General features: G+C 45.8%; 2 protein-coding genes across 4 annotated transcripts in view; both read right to left on the bottom strand.

The window, feature by feature from the left end:
- LOC135210327 (uncharacterized) overlaps nt 1-14,633 on the bottom strand; it is a 702,311-nt gene that overhangs the window by 516,808 nt on the left and 170,870 nt on the right.
- Nucleotides 1-14,633, bottom strand: part of LOC135210325 (poly [ADP-ribose] polymerase tankyrase-1-like) — a 331,749-nt gene that overhangs the window by 192,668 nt on the left and 124,448 nt on the right. The gene's annotated exons all lie outside the window — the stretch shown is intronic.

The raw sequence follows: 14,633 nt of genomic DNA, 5'->3' as shown, positions 1-14,633 counted from the left end.
AAGCAGCGTAGTGGTCTAATAATTGAAATGGAAAGGTTATTGGTGCTTTGGTTGGAAGACCAAATCAACGGCGTATCCCAGTCAGCCTTATGGTGATTCAGGAGAAGGCGAAAAGATGTTTGAAGCGTGAAAAAAGAAAAGGGGGAGGGAAGTGAAAGTGAAGAGTTTGTGGCTAGTAGGGGTTGGTTTATGTGATTTAAGGCTCGGGCCAATTACCATAACCTTAAAGTGCAAGGTGAAGCTGCTAGTGGGGATGAGAAAGCAGCGAGTGAATTCCTAAAGCGTTGTCTGAGATAATTAAGGAGGGGGGTTATTCTGCTCAGCAAGTGTTTAACGTAGACAAGACAGGTTTGTTTTGGAAGCGTATGCCTAACCGCACTTACATCGCCAAGGAGGAGAAGTCAGCACCCGGTCATAAAGCCAGCAAGGAGAGGCTAACTTTACTTCTTGGGGGTAATGCTGCTGGCGACTTCAAACTGAAGCCCTTGTTGGTGTATCAGGCTGAAATCCAAGGGCACTCAAGGGCATTTGGAAGGGTCAACTACCAGTAATTTGGAAGTCAACAAGAAGGCATGGGTGACACTTGCAGTGTTTTGAGGACTGTTCGTAACCATTTGTTCCAAGGTGTGGAGCGGTATTGCGCCTCCAAGGGTATCCCCTTTAAGGTGTTGCTAGTGCTGGACAATGCCCCTGGACACCCTGCCCAGCTGGGAGACTTCAACCCTAATGTCAAGGTGGTTTACCTTCCACCTAATACCCACGGCCCTTTTACAGCCTATGGACCAAGGAGTGATTGCTTCGTTCAAGGCTTACTACCTACGAAGGACAATTGCTATGGCTTTACAGGCAACTGAAACCAAGAAGGACTTGACTCTGAAGGACTTTTGGAAATCCTACAACATCCTTGATGCTGTAAAGAACATTGCTAATTCCTGGGAGGAGGTTAAGCAAACAAACATGAATGGTGTCTGGAAGAAAATTTGTCCTCAATTTGTGAATGATTTCCATGGGTTTGAGGACACAGTTCAGCTAGTTGTCAAGAACGTTGTTGCCCTGAGTAAGGAAATCAATTTGGAGATGGAGGTTGATGATGTTACAGAGCTGCTGGAGTCTCATGGCGAGGAGTTATATGCTGAGGACCTGATACAACTGGAGAAGCAGATAATAGAGGAAGAAGAAGAAACGCACACCCACCCCAGAGCCTAAGGCTTTCACAAGGCAGGACTTGATAAGAGGTTTTGCAGAGTTGCAGCAAGCGTTGTCAACTTTTGAGGCTCAGGATCCCAAACAACTTGGACAGGTTCACTAGGGTTTCCAGAGGCGTCATGGTATTTGATGCAGTGTTACAAGGAGATCTTGGATGAAAAGAGGTCGCTCTCTGTTCAGACTAACCTGGAGCAGTATTTTAAGAAGGTAGAGAGGCCTGCAGAAGATCCTGTACCCTCTACCTCAGCTGCCTCTGCTAATCCAGCACCTTCTGAATGTTCTGCTAACCCAGACTCACCTGCCCAGTATCTCCAGCACCTTCTGTAGGTTCTGCCTCACCTAAAGACTCACCTGCCCCACCATCTTCACTAGTATGTTCTGCTCACCTCAAGAATCACCTGCTCAGCATCTCCAGTACTAGTATGTTCTGCCTCACCTCAAGAATCATCTGCTACTGCATCTCCAGCAACACTCGGAGGTTCTTTTTCTCTTCACTAACCTCCCCCAGTCTCTCCAGCACCGCAGCTTCCTCTCCAGTGTGCAAGCCAATCAAACTAATAAAGGTAAGGAATTGTTCTCTCGTTGTTATTGATAGGTATTTACATTAAATCATGTGGTATTTTTCAATGTTCCGACTTACGCTGAAATTCGTGTTACGATGCATCGTAAGAACGGATCAACGTCGTAACTCGAGGACCCCCTGTATTAATAATCAGATCATAAAACTCGTAAGTTTTGTAAGCGGAATATTTCGTTCCCGAAATATTCCGTGTCGACGTATATGCCTTAATTTTTCCAGATATTCTTAACTAGATTGTCTAGAAATACTTCGTTGCCGAAGTATTCCGGTATCGACTATCTTATAATATTAGCTTAGTCTAATAATGCTTATATTAAATATATGCTTCTCTAGGTTGTCGGAGAAATACTTTGTTGCCGAAGTATTCCATTATTGACTTATTACTAAGTAGTTTACTACTAAATAATAATGCTTATATTAAACATATGCTTATCTAGGTTGTCGGGGAAATACTTCGTTGTCGAAGTATTCCATTATCGACTTATCACTAAGTAGCTCACTACTAAATAATAAAGCTTATACATATACACTTCATTAAGTTGTCGGCGAAGTACTTCGTTGCCGAAGTAATTCGGTACCGACCTATGTAATAAGGCTAATAAGTTTTCAAGTATAATAGTATAGACTGAAAAAAATACCTTTCAGAGGCATGTTTATGCCGAAACACCGAACTTCGCCGATGTCGGAGAAAAGAGACGTGGCGACCACTGTAATTGCCAAAGTTAGGAATTGTTCAGTCTGAATTCCGGCAATGCCGAACTTCGAGTACTATCATATTCTACCCTGCCTCCAATCACAGTGATTAGAAGTAGTCTCTGTTCGCCGAGGCTCCAGAGATCATATAGTAGAGATATGATCTCTACTATATGAGATTAGAGATTAGAGGTTTGCAAGCAATAGTTTATGTTGTTTGGCTCTACCCCTGATCTAAAGTAGATCCACTTTTAGGCTAAATAGCCTAGAACTTTCGCTGACTGGCTGTGGCTCGTCGTGATCGAAGGTGGTCCAACCCGGTCAGGAGGTTATCCAGGTAGGCCAAGCACACAATATATACTATTACTTTGGGTATTTATTGATCTAAATACAACAATATATCACAAAATGCATAGAAATTATCTCTTAATATCTAGTACTAATCTACGTAACCGACATTATCACTTAAATTCCCATTCGTAAATGGGCAATTTCCCAGATCGTATTAGTAAAGTCATTTATAGACCTAACTTACAATAGCGAGAAAAAATAGATTTAAGGTTACTAGGCTTAATAATTTAAGCTAACTAGAGATAATGAACCATGTATCCGTTAAGGATCAAATATGGTTACCTCAATAAGACTAGCCTAGATTCGAGAATGTTCTCCAGCACCGAGACATTGTTGTATCAATACCTAAGCCTTATTATTATGAAATGTAAGTAGTATCTGTTTTAACAGAAATAACACCTTTTGATCATCTTATAAGCAAAGCTAAGCCTATATATATATATAATTTTACATATGCCGTGCGTAATTTGTTGTTGCTATGCCGACGCACAAAATGGCTGCCCAGTCGTCAGCGTCCCCAATTCATATTTCGAGGCGCCTGGACTGATAGCATAATTAATACTAAACTTAAATATGTTAAAAAACCAAATTGGAGTACTCAACTTCGAAGTAGCAGAAGATTGGGCACTCATAATGGTTATTTAATTGCGAATACAATCGAAAAAAGGGATAGCAAAAAAAGGGATTTTGACGAAGGAAAAATCTATTTCTGGGTGATTGGCTCGTGTCGCCCTATGAAAGGATCCTTAATATCATTCTTTCTAGGTAAAATTAATCTAAAATTACCAGAGAAAAACAAAACAAAATTAAGAAAATGTCAGTAAAACTGACTCGCTCACTCTTAAAAAGAAGTGTCGGTATGAAAATAGGGGCGAGTGTGGAACACTACCACGAGACAATCACTAATTAGAACTTCCAATCAGAATCCCCCCAAGAGAGAGCTGATACCAACGGGCGATGCAGCCGCTACTACTACTACTAGAGGGACGACCACGGACAGCAGCGCCCTAGCGGACATCCTTAATCTAAAAACATCTTGTCCTGCAAGGGGGGGAATAAACCATAAAGGGGGGGTTTCATAGGGCGACACGAGCCAATCACCCAGAAATAGATTTTTCCTTCGTCAAAAATCCCTTTTCTGGGCTCAGCTCGTGTCGGCCTATGAAAGAGTACCAGAGAAACAGACAAGATGGGAAAAAAAGGAACAATGAAAAGCAGTGTAAAATGATGGATATAATATAAGTAAATCAATTACAGCATACAAACTAAGCACTTAAACTAACTTATACTAAACAGTAAAACAATAGAACGTTAGTAATCTTAAAGTACTTAAATGGTAATTAAAGTAAATTACAGTGATGCATGTAATATAAACAAAAAGGAATTTACTTAACATATTTACAAAATATACAAACTCATTGTGTCCTACCCTAGCATAAAAATAAGGGTAGGTACACTGAAGTCATCATTAATACAAGTATGGCAAAATATATACAAACACATCGTGTCCTACCCTAGCATAAAAATAAGGGTAGGTACACTGAAGTACATTATCAGTACAAGTGTGGATGTCCCTAGCAAAAAAATAAGGGACAATCCACTATATGATTCAGCGGCTAAGGCTATGATATTCGAGTAGCCTGGCGATAGGGTGAGCATGTTGGATGATGTAGGTAGAAAGGAGACCTGGATCTATACTACAACTACTATACAGTATCAGGGGAAACAATGTTTCCCACTGCTACTGCTGAAAACTTTAAAGATTCCAAGGACTTTAGATAATGCCGTTTAAAGACTGTCGGGGATTTCCATCCAGTATATACTTTCTAAGATCCTCAAAGTTCATATGTTGAAATAATTAATTGAGGTGGCTACTCCCCTGATATCATGTGCTTTTGGGAATGACTCAGGGTTGGCTTGTTTAATGAAGTAAAGGATTTGTTGTCTAATACCTTTTACTGACAAAGTACCACCTTTTTCTCTCATGAAGAGAGCACCTGAGGATCTTGAAGAAGTACGAGATAGAAAGGCTCTAAGAGTTGATACTGGGCAGAGAGAAGGATCCTGTGGAAGTGGGATAACCTTCCAAGGAGCCCACTTTTGCAAGAGGATCCTCATTTTTGGCTAAAAAGCTACGATCCGGAGCAAGTAGAACTTCTCCTGATGGGAGGAATTCCACATGACCCGCATCCCTGGATAGAGCCGACAGTTCTGAAATTCTAGCTCCTGAGGCTAGGCTTAATAAGAATAATGTCTTCCTCAGGAGCATTATGAATGTACAAGATGAGTTGTCAGTATCTGAAGCTAGTTTGAGGACATCATTTAAGAACCATGAAACTGTAGTAGGCCTCTGAGAAGGTCTAAGTCTAGCACAGGCTTTAGGGATAGATGTGAAATAAGATTCAGTCAGATCTATCTGAAAACCTACTTGAAAGATTTTCTTCAAAGCCGATTTATGAGTGGTAATAGTGCTAGCTGCTAAACCTTTTTCAAACAAGGATCTGAAAAAGGATATAGCCAGATTAACTGTCATGGTTGTAGTGTTCGATTCTCTCAAGAAAGATGCTAATTTTTTAACAGCTGAGTCATATTGTCTAATGGTTGACTCTCTCTTATCTGATTCTAGGAAGAGAATATTCTGTGGATCAATATCAGCATCTTTATTAGCCGCAAACTTCATGAAGTCCATAAAGTTAGGGTCTGGAGAATTCCTGAGGAAGCGAACACAGTCCTCATTTGTACTGATTGTGATAGCTTGGGATTGGGGATCCGTTGAGGTCGGAGACCCAATTCCAGAAGAAGAGGATACCAGTTGCTCTTGGGCCAGTCCGGTGCAATCAGAGCTACTATCCCTTTGAAAGACCTTAGTTTGCTTAGGGACCTTTCAAAGAAGAAGATTCACTGGAGGAAAAACATAAATTCTCCTCACTGATTCCAATCCAACGACAGGGCGTCCGTGGCATAAGCCAGAGGGTCCAGGTTGGGGGCCACATAAGCAAGGGAGCTTGTGGTTCGCTTGTGAGGCGAAGAGATCCACTTGGAGACCTGGGACTCTCAGGCTTACCCACTGGAATGACCCGTCGTCTAGAGACCACTCTGACTTCCAAGAGGAACTGACCGGGACAGGGCGTCTGCTATCACATTCCTTACTCCTGCCAGGTGAGTGGCAGACAGATGCCATTTGTGTTTGTTTGCTAATGCAAAGATGGCTATCATGACATGATTCACATGCTTGGATTTGGACCCTCCTCTGTTGATGCAATGAACTACCACTGCACTGTCCAAAACTAGCCTTAGATGAGACTTCTTCGGGGGAAGCAGTCTCTTCAGAGTAAGAAATACTGCCATTGCTTCCAACACGTTTATGTGGAGCTGGCGAAATTGAACTGACCAAGTCCCCTGAACCTGTTTGAACTGAGAGTATACCCCCCCACCCGGACAGGGATGCATCCGTGTGAATGGTTAACACTGGAAGGGGATATTGAAGGGGTACTTTCTTGGATAAGTTCTTTACTTTTGACCAAGGCCGTAGTTGATTGCGGAGGATCTGTGGGATTACTGACAACTTGTCTCGATATTTGGAGTTTGCTCTTGACCGCCAAATTCGATTTATATCTTTCAGCCTTGCCTTCAGAAGGATATCTGTTACCGAAGCAAACTGAAGGGACCCTAGGATTCTCTCCTGGTTTCTCCTTGACGTTTGTTTGCATTTGAGAAATTGCCTGACAGATTTTGCTATTTCCTTCCGTTTGGCCACTGGAATTGACAGATTGTGGGAAGACAAATCCCATTGGATTCCTAGCCACTGAAAACGAGATTCCGGAGTAAGTCTGGATTTCGTTTTGTTTATCTGGAACCCCAGATGTTCCAGAAAGTGAACTACCTTTTTGGTGGCTTTGAGACATTCCTCGACTGTTGGTGCCCAGATCAACCAATCGTCGAGGTATGCCGCTACCATGATTCCCTGAGCTCTCAAATTGTTGTACAACCACTTCTGCTATTTTTGTGAATACCCTGGGGGGCTACATTCAGACCGAAGGGCATCACTTTGAATGAGAATGTTTGATTTCCTAGCCTGAATCCTAGGAATGGGCGGAAGTGCCTGTCTATAGGGATATGATAGTATGCGTCTGTAAGATCGATGGAGCAATGTGACGGCTCCACGCGGAAGTAAGGTCCTACTTGCGAGAGGGTAAGCATCTTGAACTTGTCGCAACGAATGAAAGAGTTTAGCTTTGACAAGTCTAAGATTAACCCTTCTTTTGTTGAGCCTTCTTTGGCACGCTGAATAAGCGACCTGAAATTTTAGATGCTTGACTCTCGCAATAGCTCCTTTCTGAAGGAGTTCTCCGCGTAATCTGTCAATTCCTCTGACGGTATCTGTGGAATGATTTGATTGGAGGAGGATCTTTGATCCAACTCCAGCCCAATCCTTTGGACACTATGCTCTGTGCCCAATTGCTGAACCCCCACCTGTGGCGGAAGAGGAACAGCCTCCCTCCTACCTGGGGAGCCTCATTGTTGATGGGCGGGTTGGCCACCACGCCCTCCTCTGAACTGCCTGCTCCTTGTCGCCCTTCCTGCGCCACGCTGACGAAAGTAACCTCTCGCCCTACCTCTCGGTTGTTTGTAGCCTTGAGCCTCATATGTAGGGTTGAAGGCCGGCGAGATAGCGTAGGAGGTGGATGGCTGTGATTGATTGGGGCGGGGACAACAGGAGGATTGGGCTGGTTCTTCTGCTTCGAACTAGCAGGTTGTCCTTGTTGGGTAACCGGGACCGCCTGCACAAATTGCTGCTGTTGCTGGTGTTTCTGATACGGCTGGAACCTCTTACCAGCCTTCTTCGGTTTCTTACCAGCAGTGGGAACGGAATCTTGTTTCCTCTTCGAGGAAATACCCCACCTAGCTCTAAGGCTCTGGTTGAGCCTAGCAGCTTCGTGGTGTACTTCGTTGACAGCGGACTCTGGGAAGAGATCCGCTCCCCACATGCTAGAGGCCAAGAGTCTATCGGCTCATGCCTAATAGTACACTCTTGTAGAACATGCTTTCGGCAGTTCCTCCTAGCCTGGAAGAAGTCAAAAGCGTCCGTTAGTACCGTCTGGAACTGAGATTTCGCCAAAATCTTGAACAGCGGTTCCGTAGCATAAGAGAGGGCAGCCATTTCCGTAATTATAAGGGAATTGAGGGACCTGCCAAACCTGGTTCGCGCATCAAACTCTGCCTGGATTAGGGAATCCGGCAGCCTTGGAAGCTTCTCGCCGAACTGGTCCATGGCGCAGTCCGGTTTGAGCTTACCAAGCGTGAACGTAGCTGGCAAGTTCTCCCACAATTCTCCGAAAGCCGGGAAGAGCGGAGAAGTAGACTCCGCCTCCCTCAACTGTGGATGGGCTCATCCTTGAGGACTGCCCTGAAGGGACTTCTCCACTAATTTCGTGGCGAACGGAAGAGAAACCTCCTCTTCCGTCGCGAAAATAGTGAAGGGACTCTTGTAGGCCTGGAGTTTAGTGTTCGTACACTCCCAGTCCTCAAGGCAGTGAACCCATTCCCGCTGAGCATGATCTCTACTATATAGGACCGACTCTCTAGAGATCTTGTCTTCTCTAGTCAGAGCCGTAACGGTCAGCCTAGCATAACCGATGAAAGGCTGCGTCAGACCTGGAGGGTAAAACTCGAAGTCCTCAATCCTTCGAGTTCCACACTCCGGGATAGAGATCATCCCATCCTTGAAAGGAGCGTAGGCAGCTACTCTCCATGGGTTCTCCATGGAGAAAGCTGGCAGAGAGTCGTATGGCGGGAGTTGGAGAATCCCAGTGCTTGGTGCTGGGGAGACTGGAAGAGGAACCTGAGATAGCCCGGCTACTCGGTCCTCATTTTCTCTAACCCTGTTAGAGAGGTCTTGTATTGACTGGCCTGATTGAGACAGAGTGCTCGACAACTGTGCGAACATCTTGCTCGGAAATCTCGTCCCCAGGGCGGAGACTTGCGAGCCAACCAGCTCGCCCACCTGTTGCATCACCACTGCTGAGAAAGCAGAGGGATCAAAGGTGCTAGGCCCTGCTCCTCCTACCGGCGTAGCCGGAGTGGAAGCGGTGGAGGCGGGAGAAGGCACTGGCTCGGCGGGAGCGCGAGCCTTCTCCTTAGAAGCCTTGCTTCTGGAGCTCTTTGAGTGAGAAGAGCTCGGCTTCGCTTTCACCGCATCGGCGTAGGAAGTCGACGACTTCCTAGCCGAAGAAGACGAAGACGACTTCCTCGAAGTTGTCTTGGCCAGAATCTTCGGTTCTCTCTGTCCCTTCACCTTTGGGGGTACAGAGAGAGCGGGAGAGCGGGTAGGGATCTCAGATCCCACAAAGCCTTGGAATGAAGCACTCGAAGAAGGGACAGGAGAAGATCCAGGAGCACCCAAGGAAAGACCTTGGGCGCCCGACACACCTACCTCAACCAACAAATCCTCCACCCCTACCGCCATGGGCTCGATGTTAAGGTCCAGGGCAGCGACGTCCGGGACCGACTCCTGGGAGGCTACGACCCCAAAGGATTGCTGGAGGTCTTGCTGGATGGAGGCTATCAGAGGGGCAGCGGACAAGGGGTCAACGTAACCGGTCGACTTGCCCGCAGGGAAGATCTGGACGGCCAGCTTCTATCATGAATGTAGGGCTGGCCTTTGGCGGCGTTCTTCCCGAGCCGCCCACCCACGCTTTCAGGGTGGCGAGGGCTACTTCCCTCACACCAGTAGCCTGAAAGAAAGGCGAGATTAGTTTCCAGTGGCGGAACGGGGTTAACAAACTTATGACTAAGAGTTGTTAGTAAAATGATAAGGAAGCCTATAACGGACTTACCCCATCTCCCAGCTGACCGACCAGGTCGTAGCAGATGGCGCAGGCTTCAGGGTGCCAGACGATCATCTCATTGTATGACGTGGCACACGGGGCGTGAGACCTGCACTCATCGTGGCCGCAGGGGTCGTACAACATCGCGTTGCACGCTGGGACCTGACAGTTGGTAGCCTGTAAGTGGAAAGATACATGAGTACCAGGTAAACACTTACAGTCTAACAGATGCTCCGCTGGTGCCGGAGCGATAAAGTTAGATTAAACCAGAGCCCCCGCCAAAATACGTGTGGTAACCAGGTTGGTTGTGTGCCCTAGGCTATAGCTCCGCTGATGGCGGGGACACAAAAGGGAACCAACCAGGAGTGGTGGTAAATGGAAACCACGACGGAAAATGGCGGGGATGGTAGATAAAAATAATCATAATACACAATTCATTGTAAAATTAGGGTATATCCTTAAAATAATAATAATAATAATACAAACCTCCCTCCGCCCGTCTACTAGAAGAGTGCGCGGGTAAGAAGCAAGCTCCCTTCCGGTAGCGGGGGAGAGATGTAAGGATATAGTAGGCAAGCAACCGACCACTAGTGGTGCCCACCCCGCCCGCTAGCGGAGCCAGTAATCTATAACCAAAGGTGCCCCGGCTGCGACGGAAGGCTCCTTTCGTATAGCGAGGGAGGTGGCTGAGCAACTGGGGAGGGGGGGGGGGGAGGAAGGTCTCAGTGTAACACGGCGGGAGTGAGAGAGGGGGGAGGGCCTGGCCATGGCCTACTCCTCCCCGCCTCACCGACTACCCGCATGGAGACCCGGGTACCTCATGAGTGGTCGCCCTATACCCCCCGCTGGGAGGAACCCCTGGCCGCCTCGAGTAGGAGTGAGAGAAGGCAACTGAGGTTGTCATGACAACCAAGGGGTCCCCAGCTCCTCCCTATACCAGAAGGGGGGAGGCGGGGGTGGGCAGGGTAAGGTGCGATGGAACACGTGACCGCAAGTGGCCTAGGCCGCGAGCAACACAACCGTGAGAGGGCCACGTGAACCAGGCTGTACCAAAACAAGGAACAAGCACCTAGGCTAGCCTAACACCCTAAATATAATAAAAATATACATCGAAAAGATGGAAAAGACACTTTTAGTAAAAGAGAAAGAAGCCCAGGAGGAGGCAGACTGTTCCAAGAAACAGAAGCCTACTCGGAGCCAGCGATAGCCGATGAAGAGCAAGAGCCGGGATGCTGGGCCGGAATAATAATAATAATAGCCCTAAATACCAAACTAAGAGAAATGGTAGGAGGGCTGAACTAGCTAAAACTCGATGTAAAAACAATGAACGTAATATAGTAAGCCCATAAGTATAAGAAGTCCCAGTATGGAGGACCGGGAATTCTTACGAGGCAGCATGGCGCCGCCACGAGACAACCGGGGAACCGTATATGACCTATATAAGAGGAAAATACTGGTACCCGGAAGATAAAAATGTGGTAAAATATTACTTATGAGTTACTTAACTTAGCTGTGGCAATAGCAGAGCGTTCCATGGTAGATTATAGAGATAAATCCAGAAATAGCACAGCACAAGGAAAAATTGCGTCTTGACGCTAGCGCTAAAAATTAAGGATGTCCGCTAGGGGCGCTGCTGTCCGTGGCGTCCTCTAGTAGTAGTAGTAGCGGCTGCATCGCCCGTTGGTATCAGCTCTCTCTTGGGGGGATTCTGATTGGAAGTTCTAATTAGTGATTGTCTCGTGGTAGTGTTCCACACTCGCCCCTATTATCATACCGACACTTCTTTTTAAGAGTGAGCGAGTCAGTTTTACTGACATTTTCTTAATTTTGTTTTTCTCTGGTAATTTTAGATTAATTTTACCTAGAAAGAATGATATTAAGGATCCTTTCATAGGCCGACACGAGCTGAGCCCAGAAATTCTGTTTTGAAGCGCACGGCTCTATAACAGGAATGCAAGATGGCGCTTCGGTAGTAGTAGTAGTAGCGAGCCGGGACGAGTAGTGAGATTCCGTTGTAACGGCTCCCACCAAAAGAGAGGGATTTTGAAGGGAATCTTCTAAATGGCAGAAGCCCTGTGGTTTGTGGTAACACATCGCCCCTATACTATACCGACACCCTTGGGTGATCGCGCTGGGGGTAGTAACCTCAGCATAACTATGTTAGCTTTTTTCTCTGGTATATGATAGAGCTATTTATACTGGGAAAAATGAATAACAGGCATTTTTCATAGGGCGACACAGGTCGACACCAGAAAATGAGTATCAGCCTCAAGGAGGGCCGGAGTTGCTCCGGTGAGGGTATGGAACTTAAACTAGATAAAGTTCAAGACTTACTCATTAATAAATATCCAATTCACTGAATAATTTTTTATATAATAGCTAACTGCCTGCTCTCGATCCTGCTCTTGGATCTTATGTAGGTCTAGTACCTGAGATCCAATATCCGCCGGACTATGAGGAGGACAGGCCTCAACTCTGTAAGTCCAGCCGGACCGGAGGGCTACGTATGAACATAGGCACCTACATGATCTCCAAGAATGAGAACTGAGCTATAGCAGGTTTAATGCAAAACTCCAGTGGCGGATGTGAGGGTGAGTCACTCTCCGTCGGCACCGCAAGGGTCCGGAGCTGTTCACTGTACGATCCCTCAAGGCTTAGCTCACCTGACGTCTCATTTCTCTTTGTCCTAGCCACTGGCTGTGGACCAGACAGAGGTGTCGGGTCATGGGAAGGTAATTCCATATCTGACGTTGCCTACCTCTACTGAGGGGGGGGGGGAGCAAGGCTCCTACCCCAATTCCACTGTTAGAGGAGCCGGCGAAAGAGACAACGGAGCGGCGGAGCAACATATGTACTACCCGAAGCTACGTCCGTCATCTGGCGGGGCCGGGGGACTATAGCTCGGAGCTGTAATACCCCTCCCACCCCCCACACTCGTCCCCCTCATTCCACTTATGTGAAACTCAAGCGGACGTTCCTCACTAAGAGTACTAGTACCACGAGTTATAATGGTTCGGCTGGGCCGAGCCTAGTAGTGAGTGGGGGGGGGGTTGGTCGTGAACGTCTGGCCACCTGTCCGATCAGAGGTGGCTACCCATTAGTGGTTGTGTAGGCTACCACTGTAGGGGTGGTAGTGTGACTGGGCCCATGGCCCGTCGTGGTTGGTACAGCAACCAATTGGGGTGGCCCTCGATCGAGAGGCATAGCCTAATACTAAGGGTTAAACCGAAGGAGGCTCGGCCAAGACGAATGTTAACCAGACCTTTTACAGTACAGTAATACAGTATTGCATAATGACAATAATGGATATACATCAGACTTGATAATGAGGTACTATGCTTGATAATGAGGTACTATGGAAGAGTTGCAAGGGGTTCTTATATGTATATATATTTTGGGAAATAGCCGATATGGATCTAACTGACTAACCGAGATCGCTAGCGACACGGAACGTCAGGTTAAATCTCCTCTAGGATATCATTATGCGGACAGTACCCTCAACTAAACCTACCAAACTCGAATTTATTTGATTCAGACTGGCCAGGAGGATAGATTTCATAAAATGAAAGAGAGAGAGGCTCTCTTATCATTGATATCTCCTCTGAAGAGCCTTAACTTCTTCAGGGAAAAAGACATAAGAGTAACGGTTAAGGTCAGTTAGCCTACCTTATCAATATAGTTGGGCTGAACTGATGGGTGGCAACTCTTCCACCTCTTCAGTGAATTAATAAATAGACATATTTGCATATATTTACTTTTGAAAATAATAATTCATGCAAATTTACATTGGGGAGAGAGAATGAGTTACCAACTCTCTCGCTCTCTCCCACTAAATAATAGACTGCGTAGCCTATCAAACTGATAATAATATTATGTCGAGATTACTCGGACGCACTCATGAGCTGGGGGGGGGGGGAGAGGGAGTACGGAGTACGAACGTTCTCAGTCTAGCCCCCAGACTTACCCCAGAGTATGTCGTGAGCGCGTTCGGTACCTCTACGACATAATTTATAATAATAGTAATAAGTTTAATAAGTGAACACAAGAATTAGGTACTTTTAATGCAAATAATATTTGATTTATTCTTATTTAAGCTAAAACATGTGTACCTAATTCCCACGCGTTCTTGCTCATGATTCCGAAATGGCGGGGGGGATACCAGCTTCCCCGCAATACTTTCTATGCGGCCGAAGGCCAATATAGGAAGTCCCGCAATCTTATAATTTATGAAAAACAGAAATTGGGGTACTCAACTTTGGTGCAGAAGACATCTCGGTGGAAGTCATCACGAAATAAGCACTTGAAACACAGAAAATCACGAGCAAGAAAAAGCGTGTCGTAGATTAACGAGTTCTAAAACAGGATTGAAGGTGGCGCTCGGGTCGGGTAGTGACAGTAGTAGCGAGAGGGGAGAAGTAGTAGCCGTTGGGTCGGCTCTCCCCATGAGAGGGATTTTGGAAAGGAAACCTCTAATTGGCAGGAGACCTGTGAATAGTGGCTTCCACTCGCCTTGTACTTTATACCCGACGCTTTTAGGGTGCTCGCGCGAGTGTATTTAGAACCTATTTATACTAGAAAAGTGAATAGCAGGATCCTTTTTACCGGCGAACACAGGTCGACCCAGAAATGATGTTTTAATTATTGCCTTAGGCCTTAACACTAATCAAATGCTAATACTATCTCGAAAAGTATTGGATATAATTTAAAAATTCTTTTGGCACATAAAATCTTGCATCTTTAAATGTCAGCCCACTTAAGATTTATTTTCAATATAAAATCTTGCATCTTTAAATGTCAGCCCACTTAAGATTTATTTTCAATATATCATAAATTCACATTTAAATGATGTTCAAAAGTGAAACAGTCTTCCTGGAAACTGGCTTGTTTCAGGATGCCGGCACAGCGCCGGCCATAATGCTATTCAAATGCTAATCGTATCTCCAAAAGTATTGAGGATACAAAAAAATTCTTTCAGC

Source organism: Macrobrachium nipponense, chromosome 39, assembly GCF_015104395.2.
Source record: "Macrobrachium nipponense isolate FS-2020 chromosome 39, ASM1510439v2, whole genome shotgun sequence".
Lineage (NCBI taxonomy): Eukaryota > Metazoa > Arthropoda > Malacostraca > Decapoda > Palaemonidae > Macrobrachium > Macrobrachium nipponense.
The sequence above is the reverse complement of the archived record's forward strand: the minus strand, read 5'-3'. Positions and strand labels throughout refer to the sequence as shown.